This window comes from Neopsephotus bourkii, unplaced genomic scaffold (assembly GCF_033783945.1).
Source record: "Neopsephotus bourkii isolate Nb327-2 ecotype Australia unplaced genomic scaffold, CSIRO-AGI_Nbou_v1 NB_1183, whole genome shotgun sequence".
Classification (NCBI taxonomy): domain Eukaryota; kingdom Metazoa; phylum Chordata; class Aves; order Psittaciformes; family Psittacidae; genus Neopsephotus; species Neopsephotus bourkii.
Genome location: NW_026901668.1, coordinates 1577347 through 1595859, shown reverse-complemented (window position 1 = coordinate 1595859; position 18513 = coordinate 1577347). Strand labels below are relative to the sequence as shown.

At 38.3% G+C, this 18513-nt stretch overlaps 1 long non-coding RNA gene across 1 annotated transcript in view; it reads left to right on the top strand.

Annotated features, from left to right (window-relative positions):
- Nucleotides 1-389, top strand: part of LOC133218027 (uncharacterized) — a 31892-nt gene extending 31503 nt beyond the window's left edge. Inside the window, exon 4 of the long non-coding RNA XR_009727033.1 lies at nucleotides 2-389. This is a non-coding gene — a long non-coding RNA (uncharacterized LOC133218027). The remainder of the gene's footprint in view (nucleotide 1) is intronic.
- The last annotated feature ends 18124 nt before the right edge of the window (nucleotides 390-18513 follow it).

Below are 18513 nucleotides of genomic sequence, written 5' to 3'. Positions count from 1 at the left end.
GGGCAGCAGTCAATGAGTCTGTGTCAAACCTTAGCTCTTCTCATCTGTGCTTCATGGTGTCTATATCTTTTGCTTCTCTTTCTCTCTACTGTCACCAAACAGCTTTTGTGTGCCCATTAACAGCAAGGAGTGCCACATTTCGAATTTCCAACTCCCAGTCTGAAAGCATTAAAGGGGCACATCTGTGTGCTCCTGACCCTCCTGAAGTCAGCAGCGCTGTCTGGAAAAAATACCCATCTTAAGTGCCTTTATTTTATGCATCTGCTTTAAGTGTATTTTGGGTTCTTTTCTGACATAACACAGAAAGCTTTCAATTTGAAAAATACTGAGAGTGTTCTTCAACACCTGCAATTTTAGCTGCTTTGTATATTCAGCTTTGCGTGTGAAATATATTCACATTACCGGTAACATTCAAAGTAGAGTATAGGAAAGTTGTGGGGGTTTTAAAAATTAAAGCAAACACTTTCTTTTCTAAAAACATTGCATACACTCAGTTCTAATGTTTAATAAAGTCTGTCCAAGAGTATTTAGGCAGCTGAGTTACTAAGCTAATTGTGCTGGAAAAATTTCAAGTTTTTGCCATAAGAAAATAAAAATATATTATTTTGAAATTGAGAGTTAAAAAAGAAAAAAGGCAAATAGTATAACTGGCACACTAAAAAACCCCAACCCCAAACAACCTTGTGCTGTTACCCATAACCAAACTAAAAGGCTTCTGCAAGTCAGAACATTTTGACCCTTTTTAAGCTGATCTAAAAAACTTAGGCTTTTGGATTCCTATCTATCTGTCTGCCTGCCTCTGCTAATAACTACTGAACACACTGTCTAATTTTAACCATGTTTCAGTAAAGAACAGTTTTAAGGACACTTTTTGTCCCTACACATTTCAGGAGAGTGGACAGTGTCCCACAGGTGTGCCTCTCATGGAAAAACTGTAGTGGGAACTTCAGTTTTATTAGCTTGTAGAGATTTAGTACCTGAAAGTGTTGGAGGTGTTGCAGGGTCTTTAGAATCACTGTGCAATGATACAGTTAAGTGACTTGCTCCTGAGGTGGACAGGAGCTAATGCTTTGAGAGACAGAAAAGGAAAACTAATAGATGTTCTTCCAGTTTATGCAATGGAAGTGGGGAAGAAATTCCTTAGTACAATGATGCTTACTTTGGAATGACATATGTTAGTTAGCGTTTCAACTGTGAGGTTAATACTACAAGCAACATACTAACAACCGGGGTCACATTTACATTTCTTACCAACTTCTGCCTTGCAGTATTTACAATGTCAGTGACATCCCCTTTTGTAAGCACATAAAGCATAATATAGTAATATGCAGCAAGTTAGCTAAAACTCGCATAAACAAATTGTGTGAGCAGACAGAGTTTGTTTATAAAGCAAGCACCATGCGTGCTTGTAGCTAAATTCTTCCTTGTATATTTAATTCCAGCCTTAGTCTAAACATTCTGGTTTGGACCTGGGAAAAACAGGAGCTTAACAATGGAAGTGCTACTGATGACACTGTTGCAGTTGCAAATGATGCCATTTTAATACTTAGCTGATATTCAGGAGCTTTCAGTCTTGGGTTGAAGAGATCTGATTGAAAATCAGATACAGGCATATATGGAGAATTCCAGGTTCCCCAGTTGCCTTGAAGTTAAGTGGAGTGGGCACTTGATTATTATGAAGGTTAGAATTGGATTGAAGAATCATACTTAAAGGTGTAATAGAGCTCAGAAAGTGTCAGACCTTGGAAGTACCTAGCCCTTGATTGTAGCAGCTGGAAGTGATTTAACAAGTACTTGAGGTGACAGAATCAAATGCTTTATGTGATGAATGGGCTGTTTCAATATAGCAAATGATTTTGCTCTTTAAAAATCAGAATTAAACAGTTTGTTTTTTGTGAGGAGTGAGATCACGGAGCAATGAAGTATATGTGTGCACGTGCCCAGAAATACAGCATTTCATGTTTATCTTGTCTTTACAATAATAATATGTTCTTTTAGTTTTGAATTTATTGATATGCAGTGGTCCTTCTCTGGGGCAGGGCACGGAGTGAGTGTTTATTTTATTCCTGATGTTGTCCTAAGAAGCTGAAATAGCATGACCTAAGTGGAACCAGCTCTTTTCCTTAGTGACTTATAAGATGAAAAATATATTCGTTGGACAATGTTATCAACCAAAATCAAGAGGCAGATAACTTCAGATATCTGTCACATAACAATATTTGGCAATTGGGTATCCAGATGAATGTGTACAGAACTGGCTGCAGAGTAGGGAAGAGATTCCTTAGATTCACGCAAGAGGGCCTTTGTCCAAGTAGTGCTGCCCCATCTTAGATTCAGTCATATGGCTTGCTTAACACTGTGGCACCTATAATTCAGGCATCCCGTCTTAGAAGAAGTTCCATTCAACTTCATACTCCCACAGCATGAGAGTAAGATTAGTTCTTCCTTTCACTGTGGCCAAGACTTCAGTACTAATCTTCCCTTTTAGAGAAAAAGAAAATCCCACAGACCCAAACCTTCCTTAAAGAGGAAGTCAAACCTGATACTGCAGCTGTTCAGTGAGCAGAACAGTTAATTATAATGTTAATCTCTCTTGCACTTTTGTATAGGAAAAGTCCAGAGAGGAAATTTCATGTTTATTTTTGCTCTTTGTACCAATCAAAATTACCTGGGCTGTTACTGCTCTGCTATTCCTGAGGTGCAGTTTTGAATGTGCTGAGTAATGGACACAGCCAGGTTCAAAGGACAAACAGAAGAGAAATTGCTTTTTTAGGATCAGTGTTCTAACATAAAAACTCCAGGAACACCTTTGGATGTCAAGGTCGAATTTGTATTGAATTGGAACCACACATGCATGATTTATTCACTGCTCCTTGTGATTTGTGATCTGATGTGGGATCTATGAGGGTTGCAGAAAGCTGGAGGTTCTTGTAGAGAACATGACTGTGATTGTTTTAGAGATAACCAGTTGGCAGCAAATTATCTTAATGTCTCCTTTTGGTTCCCTTGTTAGTTATGAGACAGACACTGATCTTTGAGCAGATTCTAAGCTCTATCCAGCATTTAGATGGATCCTGCCTGGGCTCACAAATGCTTGATGTTGTGTTTCTCACTCACGTCTTTTTGGTTGTATATTGACTGCTGACCTGAGCATCACTGAGCAGAAACAGCAAATCTCTGCAGATTCAAGGTTTTTAGAGTCAGCGAAGAAATGCCTCTGATTTGACCGTTCCCTACATCAAGTGTATAGAGAAACAATATTCTTCTTTAAATCATGTACTATCTCTTGATCCTTTGTCTGCCATGCTCAGAACTCTCAAGTGCCACCTTCTTTTGCACATGAGACAACACCATATCTGTGCACAGATGGAGAGAAGTCTGGCACATCAGGTAGCATGGTATGGCAATTCCTGGAGCACCCCTACACACAACATCTTCCTCTTTTGCTAAAGAAGCCAACACAACTACTTCTCTTTTCTTATTTGGTTTCCCATCCCAAACATGCCTGGTATGTGAAGCTAGGACATATAATTACAACAGAAAGATAATACAGTTCCCAAAAGTGTAGATTCAAATACAGCCAAGTATCTCCTAAGTAGTGAGATACCACAGAATAATCAAGGATAGAAGCAGTTACACCAAGTCCAACCCCCACCTCAGGGGAAAGTGAACTTCAGTGTTAGGTCAAAGTTAGATTTAGGTATACAAAAAGGTTTGCCACACTGATGCAGGGAAACTGTTGTGTTTAAATTAATGAAATGTCATTAGTAGTGGTATGTTCATAGGTGCTATGTTTCAGTGTCTGAAAAACATGTGTTGTTATTACACTTCCTCCAGAACTAAAAAAACAGGTTTGAAATGAATTTTCTTTTTCTTCAGATATATTTGCATAATTACACAGAGAGTGAGTGTTAATGAAGAGCTAGTAATAAAACTGGATGAATTAGCATGACTGAGTGACTTAACGCAATCCTGTTGATCATAGAGTTTGGGGTGGCTTGCATTTTGCCAGACCTTTTTTTAGTAATCTCTTGCAATTGCACATTTGAATTTGAACTTTCATTAATTATAGCTTTATTTCATGAACATGAAACTTCATTGACTTAAGTGTTTACATCAGTAGAACACCTATTCTAAAATATGTGCACCTGAAAAAATTGTTAATGAACACCTCACCACCACCCCCAGCACGGGTACATTTTGGAGGCACTCCAGCTAAGGGAAGCAACATTTTCCTTTTTTAATACTTAGTATGCTTTTTTGTATGCTTTAAACGTACAAGCTAAACTCTTATTTCAAAATTAGAAATAGCAAAGCCTGTAATCTTGAGAAGAGAAAAATGCTGTAGAAGCAGGGTACCCCTACAGTAACTACGTTATCCCTCTTCCATCTCCTTGTCTCTCATTACTGTTTGTTACTGGTTTGCAGCTGAGCTGGCTACCTCACTTCGGAAACAGGTAGGTGAGGTGTGTAAGGACATTTAAGAACAGCTGAGAAAGATGAGCTGTAGCTAAGACAAACCTCTTTGTGTGGAAGATAAGACACTTGTGGGTTTTGTGCTTCTTACTCTGTTAGGGGTGTAATCACTAGAAGTTAGTAAATGCCAGATTTAGGGAGAGGTTAATGTCTCAATCTCAGCAAGAATATAGCTGTAAAATCAATTGAACACCTATTGCTTTGGTTTTTACATACATGTAAAATCCCTTGTTTTCAGTGGAGCTTGATCTTGGGGCCCATAATCTCACCAAAAGCCAGTGTTGTGTACCTTTACCTGCTTAAACATGACTGAAAATGTCACAAACCACCAATGTGTATTGTTAGATGATGAAATAACTTAGATTTCCTCTCCGTCCTCTCCGTCCTCAGTGCCCCAGGCTCCCCTACCACTTTGGGCAGGCTTGAAAAACTTACCCTTAAGCTAATAATTGCAGCTGGGACAGGGAAAAAATATTTCATTATGATATGTTGGATTTTTTTCTGTCATAATAATTTTGTTAGAGAAATGCTAGAAGTTTCAGTATCAAGTTTGTAGGAAGGACACCTTTGCTTAAAAAATTTGCATGTTATTTCAGTCAGAAATCATGGGTTTGGGTACGTTTTTTTTCTCTTTTCACATTTCTAAGATTCCTCATATTGTCCCAATTATAGGACCAGAATACTGAGATCATCAGTCCCTGAGGCTAGCTGCTAAGTATTCAAGCACAAAGAAAAATGCTGAAACTTAACAGTGAAAGCTTTCCTACCCTGTTCCCATTCTGCCTCCAAAGATGGAACAGGCAAGAAGATATACGTATCATCTTTGTGTTTCACTTATTAAGTGTCAATGACAATTTAACACTGAATATGCACACAAAATATATAATATAGAATCATAGAATCATACAATGGAAAGGACCCTAAGATCATCAAGTTCCAACCCCCCTGCCATGGGCGGGGACACCTCGCCCTAAACCATATTACCCAAGTCCTCGTCCAACCTGACCTTGAACACTGCCAGGGATGAAGCATTCACAACCTCCCTGGACAACCTATTCCAGGGCTTCACCACCCTAACAGGAAAGAATTTCCTCCTTAAATCCAATATTAATATTATATAATACATTGTGAATATATAAAAAGGTATAATTATTTAGTAAAACAAAAGACAGATTTTGGTAAAGGATGTGACCTGGTATAGGATTTCTTATAAAAATGTAGAAGATCAGTTTATAGCTCATGGATGATTTGAAGTGAAAACCTTCATAGGTGTATAGGAAGAAAATTGGAATTCACTCCGGAGTTTAACAGCCAGGAATATGTATATTACAGTACATACAGCTTGTGAGATTAATACTGTCAGAAAGTCACATGGAAGGGTGAAGCCAGCTTGAAGTGAAGTTGAAATAAAGTTGGCAGGCCATATATTTTTTTGACAGCTAAATAAATAAAACATTTTGTATGGTTAATGCACTGTAAAATAGCCAAGTCCATCCTGAATACCAGGAATTAAGAGATTCCTTTCTGCCTAGTCAAGTGTATCTGAACACTCATAGTGTTATTTGTAGAAATAGATGGGCTAAGCTGGTTTAGGAATATTCTGGTGCCTAAGAATATAGGTGAAGGGCACCCCAGCTCAAAGCAGGACATCCTCACTTAGAGCACTGCTAATCAACAACACAGGCAGAATTCTGCCCCAAAGCAGACACAGTACTCTCTACATTTAAAAATGGGACTTTCCCAGTATTGCCTTCTGGGGTTGTGAACCAAAATTCACATCTTAAAATCTATGCCAATAAATTACCATAATATTGCAATTCTTGAAGATGCTTGTGCCAGACATAAATACGGAAAGAACACAGAGCAGAGCGAGGAAATGGATTTAAAGTTTAAGAATTTATCAGAAGAGCATTGTTCTGTTTTAAAAATAGAAAACGTAAGCGTTTTCTCCTTTTTTCTCTCTGTGAACCTGTGCCTTTCTTAAGTTTATAACTTATTTCTAGAAAATAATTTTGATTGTTAATATGTAGATATAGCTTCATAGATTTTTCAACTGCTACTGCTTTTGCTACAGATTTATTATATACCTCAGTATTTCTATGCCCAGTTCAGTCTTTTTCCTACCCTTTCATTTTGTTAACTAATTAGTAATGCTCTTTTGACTTTTATTATTAAATGCACATAATGATCGGTAAGGAGTCTCTACAAACAATTAGCAAAATTCTTAAAATCATATTGTCTTGAAATGATATACCAGAAAAAGTTGAAAGGCACTAAAAAGAATGGCATTCCTATGGGTGCTCCTTCCCACTAAGGGCCAGGAGTTTTGCCTCTCAAAACTCTTGGTCTAGCCTTGTTCCCCCTCCCAGTATGGAGACTTCCACTGAAGTCTTGCAAGCATCATGTTAGCCAAAGAAAGCTTACACAAACAGTGACATTTTACAATGCTATTTACCTGAAATCTGGTGAGCTGGTAAAATGTCATTGATGTATCTGTGACAAAACAACAGCAACAAAAAAAGAAGGCTTTTGGTACGGGAATAGGATAGTACATAATAGGCAACAAGTGAAAATGCTGTATTTTAGAGGATGGAATAGGCCCTGAGTAACAGATTTGACAGGTTCATACATGAATTTCTTCACAGCTCTCTGAAATTCAGGCTGAGAGTTTTAGCGCATCTTTGGAGAACTGTTAATCTGAAAGCAACACTGCAGGACCTCTCCCTTCTTCTGTGCGTCAAAAACTCCTTTGCTACTTAGAGTTTTTGCCTAAATGCATTTCAATCTTTCAACCCTTGAATCTGGTCTTTCCGGTTGTGTTCCATAGGCTAAATTATAACCCTGCAGCTTATGGCTGGCAGGGATGCCAAATACCAGTCAGTTGTCTCCCACTGCTAGGTGTATCTAGTGTGGGAGCGGAATGAACGGAGACATTGGCGCTCTAAAGCACAGTGCCACCAGGAATGCCTGAAGAGACAGGTTAAGAGCACCTTTGGTTATCTGTACAAAAATGGCATGCTATCTTCTCTCATTCTTGCTGATTTGATCTCACAACAGTTGCAAATGAAGCACATGCAGCTAAGCACCTCTGGTGTTTCCTATAGTGCTTCCTGGTATTTGCCTTGATCAGCAAAAGGCAACTAGTTTAGTAAATTACCTGTCTCTAGTTAAGTTACACAGGGACAGCCATGTTTTATGGCATCTTGACTTCTGCTTTTCCATTTGAGAATTCAGCAGCTGTCATACTTGGTTTTTCCCCTTTAGCAAACCCAACATTGATCTTGCAGATCATGCACACTGCACTTTTAGACAAGATAGATAATGACTCGAACTGCAGCAAATGGGACTATATGACATCACACTTTTGTGAGCAGACAAATCTGTAATGTTATTTAGTTTGACAGGTATAAAGGGCATTTCAAAAACTATCTGCTGTGATTTTTAAGAAGGTCTGAGATATGACTGGAAAATCTTCACCCGACTTACTCCCCAAGGAACAAATTCTTCAAAAGAATAATGCAATACCACTTACTTGGGGCACTAAAATACACATTTAGCTTTTTTTTTTTTTTTAATATTGTGGAAAATATATAATATTACCCCTGTGAAGACTGGGTGAGACTGAGGTGCTACAGCTGAATCTCCATCAACTCTGGGGAGCTGGATCTGCAAACAAGCTTTGCAGATCAATGTGAAAGAAAGAGCTGAACATGAAAAACATCTGAACTGTTTAATGAAAATGTGGATCTGTGCTGATTTTGCAGATCCATCTCTTATTGTGAAAGCCCCATCGCCAGCTGGGGATAAGATTCATAAGCATTTTCTGAAGTTTCCATTAATAGTTCTACTAAGACCAGCTGTGACAAGACTTGTGCTGCAGCATCAGTCAAGGTCAATATATGTAACAGCACTTACCTGCAGTGCCCCACCTTTTGAGTGGGATGCACAGACCTCAGCTGTACCTTAATCTCACAGAAGAAGGCTTTTGTTAGCACCCATGCCTGCCCAGCTGTACCAGGGGAAAGGCTGGTGAAAGAAAATTGTGAAACCCAATCTCATCTTCCTGGAACTCAGATCTAAAACCCAGAGTTAGAAGCTGTGGGGCTGGGATTCACAAAGCCATTTCTGTACTTTAGATGTCAAAACTGCCACTTCATATGTGAATGCCACATTCAGTGTTTTTGTTTTCAAGCATAGCTGGCATAGTTGCCCATCATTTACAGAGGGGACTCTACCTCAGATAACTTGCACAGGCAGAACACCTTGGTTATAGAGAGCCAGGCCTGCTGCTGCCCGCATCCGACAAAGCTAGCCACCAGCACCTCCGTTCCTCTCTCTAGAGATATACCTCTGGGAAGGAGGCCAAAGCAAAGGCAGGCAAATAGAGAAAACGACTTCTGGCTGAGGGATGTGGGAATCCTAAAGACTGTCCTATGACACTAGGGGGTTTTACAGTTCAGGTAGGATTTGAGGCTAATCTCAGCCTTGCTCTTTAATCCTGTCGCTGAGCCACTCAAGTGCTTTTCTTTTTGCCCAGCCCAAAGCTGCTAGGAAGTGAGCCTCTGCTGGAAAATGAAAAAGTTTAATTTCTCACTCCATCTGCATCACAACACAGTTTTCTAAAGAGTAATACTGAGACAGCTTCTCAGTGAATTAAGCATGGCTTGCATGTTTTTCACCCTAGCTTTGTGAGACTTTTGTCATGGGAAGGTGACAACAGTTGTCAAGATGCCTCTGATGACAAAGGAGGATGTTTCTGCATAGTCCAAAGAAAACGTATTTAAATATATTTTTTTAGCAAGCCATAAACCATTAGAAAGTGCGGTCTGTCATACTGATAAATGCCTACATGTGTCTCTATGGCTGAAATGACAATCCTTTTATCTCTGGTTTCTGGTCAAATCTTTACAAATGCAATTTTATTGTAAATGTTTTTGTTAATTCCTCCCTTCTGGCTTTTGACATTAACTGTGTGCCCAGTTCTGCTCTCACTAGATAAATGGAAATACTTTTCTAATTATCTCAGTGAGGACAGAACTGTGTGAGGGTATGGCTTCCTAATTGTCATACTATGAATTTTAAGTCTGTGTACTGTGAATATTAGTGAACTGATAAACTTCCTATAAAAGAGATGCTTCTGGACTATATAATGCACCTTGAAATTGGGCTTGATTTTACACCGTTTGGGGTTTTGTCAGGTAGGGTTCTTTCTATTTTTCCTCTTGGTTTGTGCAGTCGGGACGTTCCTTAGGTGGGTCAGGCCCATATCCTTAAACATATTGTGCTGAAGAGCACTGCCTCTTAGCAGTCGCTCCTCATCTGAACAGCCTGGAAGCAAAGCAAAAGCAAAGCAAGTGTCACCTCTCTGCTGCAAAAGAACAGTTGGTGCTGCCAGAGTCCTGATGCAACATGTCTTCGACAGAAGGGTGTGATTCAGCTGCTGGCAGAAACAGTCTTGACAAGTAAGCTCTTAAGTTAGTCTCTGTATGACAGGGGTTGAAATATCAGTCCTTGAAGAGATGGACATGTATTTTGTTTGCCTAGTATTGCATGTTAGAATTGCTTTTAAACTGGGGGAGAGGAGGAGAAGAAATCAAGAAAACCAAACATAAAGACACCATGAAGAATATGTATGATGTCTTTAAGAAACTTCAGCTTTGAAAAACGTTAATTGCTGAAAGCTGTTCCCTGCAAATTCCCTCTTATTCTCATTATTTTGTAAGCTCTGAACAAGGGGTAGCTTTGAATGCACTTACTACTATATAGTTTGAAACATCCTAAGTCACTTGGTAATTGTAAAGGAAGAAACAAAGCATACATGTTGGTCTCTAACTATTTCACTACAATCTGATTTTTTTAGTGACTTTTAATTTTGGATAAGAGAAAGAGACTATGTATCTTAAAAATAAGAGTCTTTTTCTGCCCTTTAAAAAAATAAAAATCCCTATTAAGGGGATACACACACACAACATTACCTGTTATTACAAAAGGAAGTCTATAAAATGGACACTGAAAATCAAACCCCAAAAATAGTTTTAAACGTTAGTAGTGCCCCTTCTTGTGAGGGTAAATAACCTATTGTGTTAATACTAGCAATGAATAATCATATTAACATCCATATTAATTCTCCTTGACTTTATTCTGGCAAAAGCCTCTTGATTCCAGTAATACTTTTTATTTGGAAGGCAATTTAAGAACAGTCTGAATTATTTTACTGATCAAGTCTTAGGTATTTAGATGAGCAGAAGAGAGAAAAAATTGCCTTACCCATGGAAACTCAATGGTGTTTTCCAGCATTTGTGTGCGTTATGTGCACTTTATTTCAGACATTGAAATGAAGGTGCTAGCTAATATACCAGACAATACAAGGTCTTTAAAAGTTTGTCCTCAAATACTATAGTAATATTTGTAAATAATTTCATTTTATATGTATTTTATTTTTATTTCTCTTCTTCATTATCCCTTCATGGGTTTTATAATTATTTTTAAGCAAACCTGATCTTCTATGTCAAATTTCAAATAAAAATATTCTTATTTTAACTTAGTTATCCCTGGGTTTTATAACACAAGTGTATGGCCAATGGCTAATTTCTGATCAGCAGCCACTTATTAGTCTTTGTGGAGAAAGGGTTGTTTTGCCAACTCATTATTGATGTTGGAGGGCAGTCCTTGGTGCTGTATAAGCATATAACTGATGGGTTGATCTTCCAAAAGAAGATTCTGAACCCTGTTTTGTGGGTTTTCTTGGCGTTTTCTTTGGTTTGGGTTTTGGTTGCTGAGAATGTTTGTTTGTTGGGGGTGATATTTTTATGAATTGGGGGGCAGAGGGTGGGTGGGTTGGAGTTTTGGTGGTTGTTTAGGCTCTAGGCTATCCCTCAGCCCAGCCTATTTTACCCTTTAAAATTGCTTAGGTTTTCCAGAGTATTCCTGGAAGGGACTGAACTTCTACCAAAGAATTTTTAATTCCCTCAAAGCTTGTCAAGTGACACACTGTGACAACAGTACTTTTTGCTTCTGTGCTTTTTCTTTCCAAGTGTTAATAAAATAGTCCCCATGAGAAAGTCTCAGTTAACAGGCTTACATTGAAAAGATTTTAACATAAGTCTGTAGTCAAGCATGAATTTACTTTTTTTTAAAATCCACAAACATTTTGATCTAAAATAAGACAAACAGCTGTCCTACTTGTCTTCTTTTGCCCATCACTTCCTTGGTTCAGAAAATATGAATTAATTACTTTTCAGATTTACAAGTTATTTTGCAAGTCAACAGTCCCAGCAACTTCCTAAATCTATATGAAACTGGCTGTGTCTGGTTCTGGTAGAGGGCTTAACACAGTAAAACTGCATGGATATATAATATAATGGATCTAAACACTTTTTCCTTTGAAGCCCTTGATACAAAACCATGGCAGGCTTCTGATCTGTGTTCTCTGGATGACATGAGCTCCTTGTGATAATTCTCCATCTTTGACCTGTAAATCACTGAAGTCACTGTGTGGCGGAGACCAACATGTATGCTTAGTTTTACACCATGTACAGTGTTATGGCAATTGTGGGGACCTTTGCCCAAACCTTTGTAGGTACTGGACACAAAAGGAAAGATTCTTAAAACAATTAAGGGTGTGGAAACATGACAGAACACCAGGGAAAGACAGGAGCAAATAGGCTTGAGCCAAACTCCTTAAGAGTCTGGAGTCTGATACTCCTTACTTGCTTGAAAAGAAAGGAAAACCAAAGTTCTGGCTTTTACTGAGGGTGGTGAGGAGAGTGAAAGTTATTTCAGAGAACACTTTCCAACTTTCCAACTTGTCTTCTGTAAAAGTCTATTAAAGTCTCTTTGGAGCACCTGTCTGTTATGAAAATAATTCATTTTGTCATGCTCAGTAACACTTGTAGTTGCTTTATGAGAGCTTATGTAGCAGTTTCACCTCTAGCTTTACCCTCTGTTATACTACATCACAAACTCATTTAAATAGTGATATTAATGTTTTTAGAGATCACTACAAATGGTTGGCAGCATCATTGCAGTTAATGTCTCATGGGAGCTATACAAGGGAATTTTATCAGCTTGAGGCTGAGGCATTTGATGAAGTAATAACAAACTAGCTTTGAATTGTCTTTCATTACCCTTTATCTCTCCTAGAGAGAATATAATCTTATTCAAATTATAATGGCCTCTGTTATCAATGTGGTTTACTATTTATTTACCTGTACACAGACATGCAAATGTACATGCATTCTCCTCTTTTTACCGTACCTGTAATGAAATTCCTCCACTATCAGAATCGTGCCTGATCACAAATTACAAACTAGTTACTCAGAAGTGTAATTTCCTTAGCATTAAAAGCATTAAAAATAAAATTAAAATCCAACTTTTTTTCTTTCTTTTTCTTTTTTTTTTTTTTTAATAAAAGGACCTCGATAAGGAGTAAAATCCAATCATTAGACTTTAAATATACCTTTATTTATCTTTAAAACAAACATGATATTCTACCTCAGAAATACATTGGGTGCCTCATGCCTGGGCAAAGAAAAAGACAGGAAGGAACGTTGAAGTAGTGCTACAAGGGAAGGGAAGTCCTGGCACTGGATCAAAGAAAGAGATCTAAGTGAGATCACCTGAACCTTTCTGAGACGAGGCTTATATCAACCAAACAGGTCGGAATGTGAGGCATGTGTAGTATGATTGTATATTACTTTCATAGATAACTTGGTAGTTGTTGAAGACTCACCAGAAAAGGAATAAATAAGTGTAGAGTTAGGGCATGACTGTGAAGACAGGTGCAGGGAAAATATTTTGGTTTTGTAAATGGACAAAACTATTTTGTAAATAGGCAGCAAAACAACTGGATATATGCTGGTCCCCATCTGTGCTGTTTAGCTTAAGTATATAGTGAAAAAAAACCCAAAGCCTACAAACTTGCTCCACTGGCTGTATTGTTGAAAAGCAGTAAGTCAGACGCCAGATATCCAAACATTTTGTTACTCATTTTTCTCTTGAATCATTACTAGGGTAAAACCAGACAGGTGGCCTGTTAGGCATGCCTTTTTCTCTACTGTCAGTTCATCTTATTCATGTGCTTTTTTTTCCCTTTTTGTTAGTATTACAGAATCTAAATTCTTAGCTTCCAGTCACAGGCCACATGACAGCCTAAAAACTGGCTTTTTTGGCCTGATCTTAACTGATGCACTAGATTTTTCTCTGCCAGTTTGCCATAATGCCATTGATTCTGATCGATTACTAGTCAGTGTTTACTTACTGTCACTTTAATTAAAGCCAGGCAAAGGGAAGTGATTATTTAAGCCTGCCTTATCAGACTAGTGCTCAGAGTGAGGACAAACACTCTGCTGCAAATGACAGATATTTTTTACCATGTAGTCTTCAGGCTTATGTCACAGGCAAGTGCTAAATATGATTTCTATTCATTCTTTTCAACAGAACTAGATAGAAACCAGGCATGTAACTATAAACAATACCCGATAATATTTCTAGCAGTATCTATATTAAGCTTTCTTTGTAACATGAATAATTTGTTGTTGCAATGTATCTGAAACAACCAGATGTACATAAATACTGCATAGACAATAGGGATATTCAATCCTGAACAGATAAAAGGCTTACAGGGCAAAGTGGAACCAGAATTTAAGGGCAATACACGTACGCTTAAGTAGACTTAAAATGAGAAACACAGTTCAAAGTTTTGCTGAGTTACAGAGAAACAAAGATGCTCAGCAGAAAGCATAGAAATATCAAGTGCGTAAAAGCTCATTAAGCCAGATTTTTACTTAAATTCAAACTAGAAATAGTCAAGAATTGAGAGGTAGAGCTCATAAATTTTAACCACCTTGCCAGAAGATTAAAAAAATCTTTATTTTTTTCTTAATGAATAACAGAATAGTTATTCAAAATGGAAGCTAAGGTGAAGCTGGCTACCACACTGCTTAGAGGATAATTCTTTTCAGTTGTGAAGGCAGATAAGGTTCATCAAAATAGTGTTTGCCAGATCAGTAGATCAAATATTACCGGGGTGCCTGGGTTAAAGGCTGAGTAATAAAAGAAAGAAATGGTGATTTCCCACAACAAAACAAACACACTCAAAGGCTATGAGATATTCCATACAGCTCTTGATAATCTGGCACTTCATCCCCCTCCCTGATTTGGTAGGAAGGATATCCTCACAGCAATGGCAGATACAGGTTGGTGCTTTTTGTAGAGGGAAGAAGATTCTAGAGATACGACAACTTCCTCGAGAATGTCAGAGACGCTGGAACTCTGGAATAGATACCAATACAAAAAGGGCATAGGGCTTGTTGGGGGTTAGAGCTTTTTGGATACAGGATTAGACCCAAACCTTGAACAGTGCAAAGTAGCTCAGTGTATCCTTTTAGTACATTAAACAAAACGATGAAATCCTGCCTGTTGCTTTTGTTATATAAAATTTTCTTATTACTTGCAGAACAGGCATTTTAACCTTTCCAAAGTAATCCTGTGCAATCCTGTTTAATCACCCCTCTACTCTCAATTAAATTTGACATTGTAATTCCTATCCTGTTCTAAATTGTTGGGAATTGTTTCTGTGTGTGCTGAAGTACCCTCAGTATTATACTCGCCAGTGAAATTACCTTTATAAGTCTTACGCAAAGACTATAAAACAGCTTAGTAAATTTAATAAATATTATGTCTTGTCAAAGCATAATCAATTTTTCTAATACCAAGTGACAATTTTTAAAATTTATTCTCTAAGAATGGAGAGTTCACAAGCTGAACTTAGCTTGCTTTCTTGCTTTGCTTATTTACAGCATTATAGTCCTCACTGAATTTTCAGTATTCAGACATGGTACTTAGTGAGAACACTAATCGGGAAAATTTACACATTTAATGAATAATATAAACAATAAATAATAAATAAATTTAAATAAACATTAAATAATTTAATAAATCAATAAATAGCAAGAAAGATTCAAATCACAATTTGGAATTACTTGGCTCACTTGAGTTTCTTAACATTAGATCCTGAGCCAGATTTTTGCCTGGAGCCTTTCCTATAACCAGTTACAGTTTGTAAGCACTGCTCATTTTGTAAATACAAAGAATTTTAACTTTTACTTAACAAAAATGATATTCCTAATTAGATGTTCATGTTTGTAGTAAAAGCGTTATTAAACAGGTGGCAGGGAGCAAGAAGCAGCCAAACCTGCCCCCTGGAACTTATATTCCCTTCAGGCAGAAAAAAAATCCAAGTCTGTTGACCTTTCAAGATTACCTAGAGGCTTACGAATATACTCAAAACTTCTGGTGGTTAAAGAATACGGGATTTTGTCTTTTAGCCTTTCTTGGCATTTGTGATTTCTGAATACTGTGTGCACTCTTTTACAAAATGTTTACCTACTTACACATTTAACAAGAAAAGTCTTTCATAAATCAAGAGAATAAGCAAATAACCTTCTAGGTAGCCATAACATGAATGCATTCCAGGCAGTATGTCCCAAGACCAGAGTGTATCCAAAAATTTTTCTCCTAGTTCATCCTTCTACTAAAACACAGGTCATTTTTGTATTTGTTTCAAAGTGTTGTTTTCAACCTCAGCCTTCCTTGTGTACCAAAAGCAGATATTGTCTTTCTCCATTACAGTGTTGATCTCTTATCTCAGTTGATAGGTGAAGAACAAAAAGCATTATAACTTTTAGTAGATAAACTAGTTGAAAGATCAGTCTGAGCCCCAGTAGGGACTAATGGAGAGGAGGACTTTTTCTGTAGCTGTAACAACAGGTTTGGAGTAAGGTTCAGAATTTACATCCAGTCTTTAATTGAACTCACTGCTGTCTATGCTAGGGGGAGTGAACTTTATTGACCCTATTGTTCTACTTATTGGCAGTAGGTCTGTCCATGTCAGATGTATTTCACAGTTATTACAAATGTTCCTAATTATTGTGACAGTGTTGTTACTGTTAAACAGTGCAATGCAGAAATATATTTGGATTTAGAACAAATGTATAAAGTTCAAAAAAATTAGTTCAGATACTGAACTGTCTGGAATGCGGAGCATACATAAGCACGAATTTAGTTTGGATTTTTACAGAAAAAACTTCCAGTCAGGAAGTTCTGCTCTTTGTGAGGACATGCATTTTCCAAGTTTTGTGATGGACAGTAAGAGGATTTTATCTGACCTAGGTGCACAGACTGTTCCCAGTGAGGTGCTAGGCACTTCTTCACATAAGTTAAGGGTGGAACTAGTTTTGCTAGCTAGGGACTAGCAAAAATCCTTCAATTCAATAGGCATTATATTGTGAAAAAATGGGAAGTAACTGATCACTTTGAGGACTGACTGAAAGTTTCAGTGCTTTTCTTGCAAACTGCCCCTTAACACCCGTCCTAGTAGGTTTTTATCTTTGAAATTTTTTAAAGATCTATCACTGTGTATCTAATGCAGGCAGTGAGCTCTTGCTCAAAAGAGCACCCAGGGGCAGTGGCATTCAGCTCCAAACAACAACACTAGACCTTCTCTACCTCCTTTGCTTCTCAGTAAATACCTAGCCTGCGACAACAATGTTATGTGTTGAATTAGCTGTTCAGTTCTAGCCCAAGATATGAAGAATGCAAAGAAAATTGGTTTGGCCTCAGCTAATCTGGAATCATCATGGCCCATGTGCGTGCACTGATTCCCCTTCGTGTGAATGTGGTTCTGTGACTAACCTCATTAGGTGACAGTTATGGGAACTCCACTTCTTTTTCCACACATCTGAAACAAAATGTCTTTGTAAACCCAAATGCACACAAGGTCTGTAACCCTTCTTTCCAGCTAATCTTCTCCATCCCAGCAGTTTAGCTAGGAACTCTGGGAGGAGGTAATGACACACCTGTGCATGGCTACTGTTCCCATACTTCCTCTGGCAACATTAAGATCCCTCACCCGAATGGTAGGTGCAGCTTTCACTTTGAGCTCACCTCACAATAGCATATCCTAGTACCTAGTTCTTATTTATAGAAGATTATCATATGTAAGAGTTGGGGTTGTTCTGTCTGGAGAAGAGAAGGCTCAGGGCACACCTTAGAGCAGCTTTTCCGGTACCTAAAGGGGGCCTAAAACAAAGCTGGAGAGGGACTTTTTACGAGGACATGTTAGTGACAGGACAAGGTAGGATTGCTTCAAAGTGAAGGATGGTAGATTTATACTAGATATTAGGAGGAAATTCTTTCCTGTGAGGGTGGTGAGGCACCAGCACAGGTTGCCCAGACAAGCTGTGGCTGCCCCATCCCTGGCAGTGTTTAAGGCCAGGTTGGATGGAGCTTTGAGCAAGTAACCTGATCTAATGGAAGGTGTCCCTGCCTGTGGGTGAGGGGAGTGGGGCTGGAGCTATAGATGACCTTTAAGGTCTCTTCCAACACAAATAGTTTTGTGATTCTATGACATCATAGAATTAATCAGTACTCATGCAGCACAACTAATGAATTCTGCGGCTACATACCCAATGTCAGCAGTGAATTGTTTGTCACAGCAACATACTTGGTGGAGTAGTGGTGAATCACAGCTGAGTATCTCTAAAGAAACTGGCCATTTGGTATCGAGTGGCTCATTTTTAATTACTGAATTGAAATGAACCCACAAAAAGCTAGAGACTGCATGAGTATATACCACGAGTGGAATAGTTTCCTGCAGGTGTTTCATCTCAAAACTTGAATTTTCTGGCACTTCCTGTGCCCACCTAATTTCATCAAGTCAGTCCTATGAGGCATTCACTAAGGGGCATTCACTTCATTTGCAACATGAAGAATCATTCACCTGTGCAGTGTCTTCAGATGTAACTTATGAAACTCCCTGTGTTTATGTGCAGTTTGCTCAGACTGTGTTGCAGTTAAGAATAGAAATCATAGAATCATAGAATAGTTAGGGTAGGAAAGGACCTCAGGATTAGCAAGTTCCAATCCCCCTGCCATGGGCAGGGACACCTCGCTCTAAACCATATCACCCAAGGCTTTGTCCAACCCAGTCCTGAGCACTGCCAAGGACGGAGCATTCACAACCTCCCTGGGCAACCT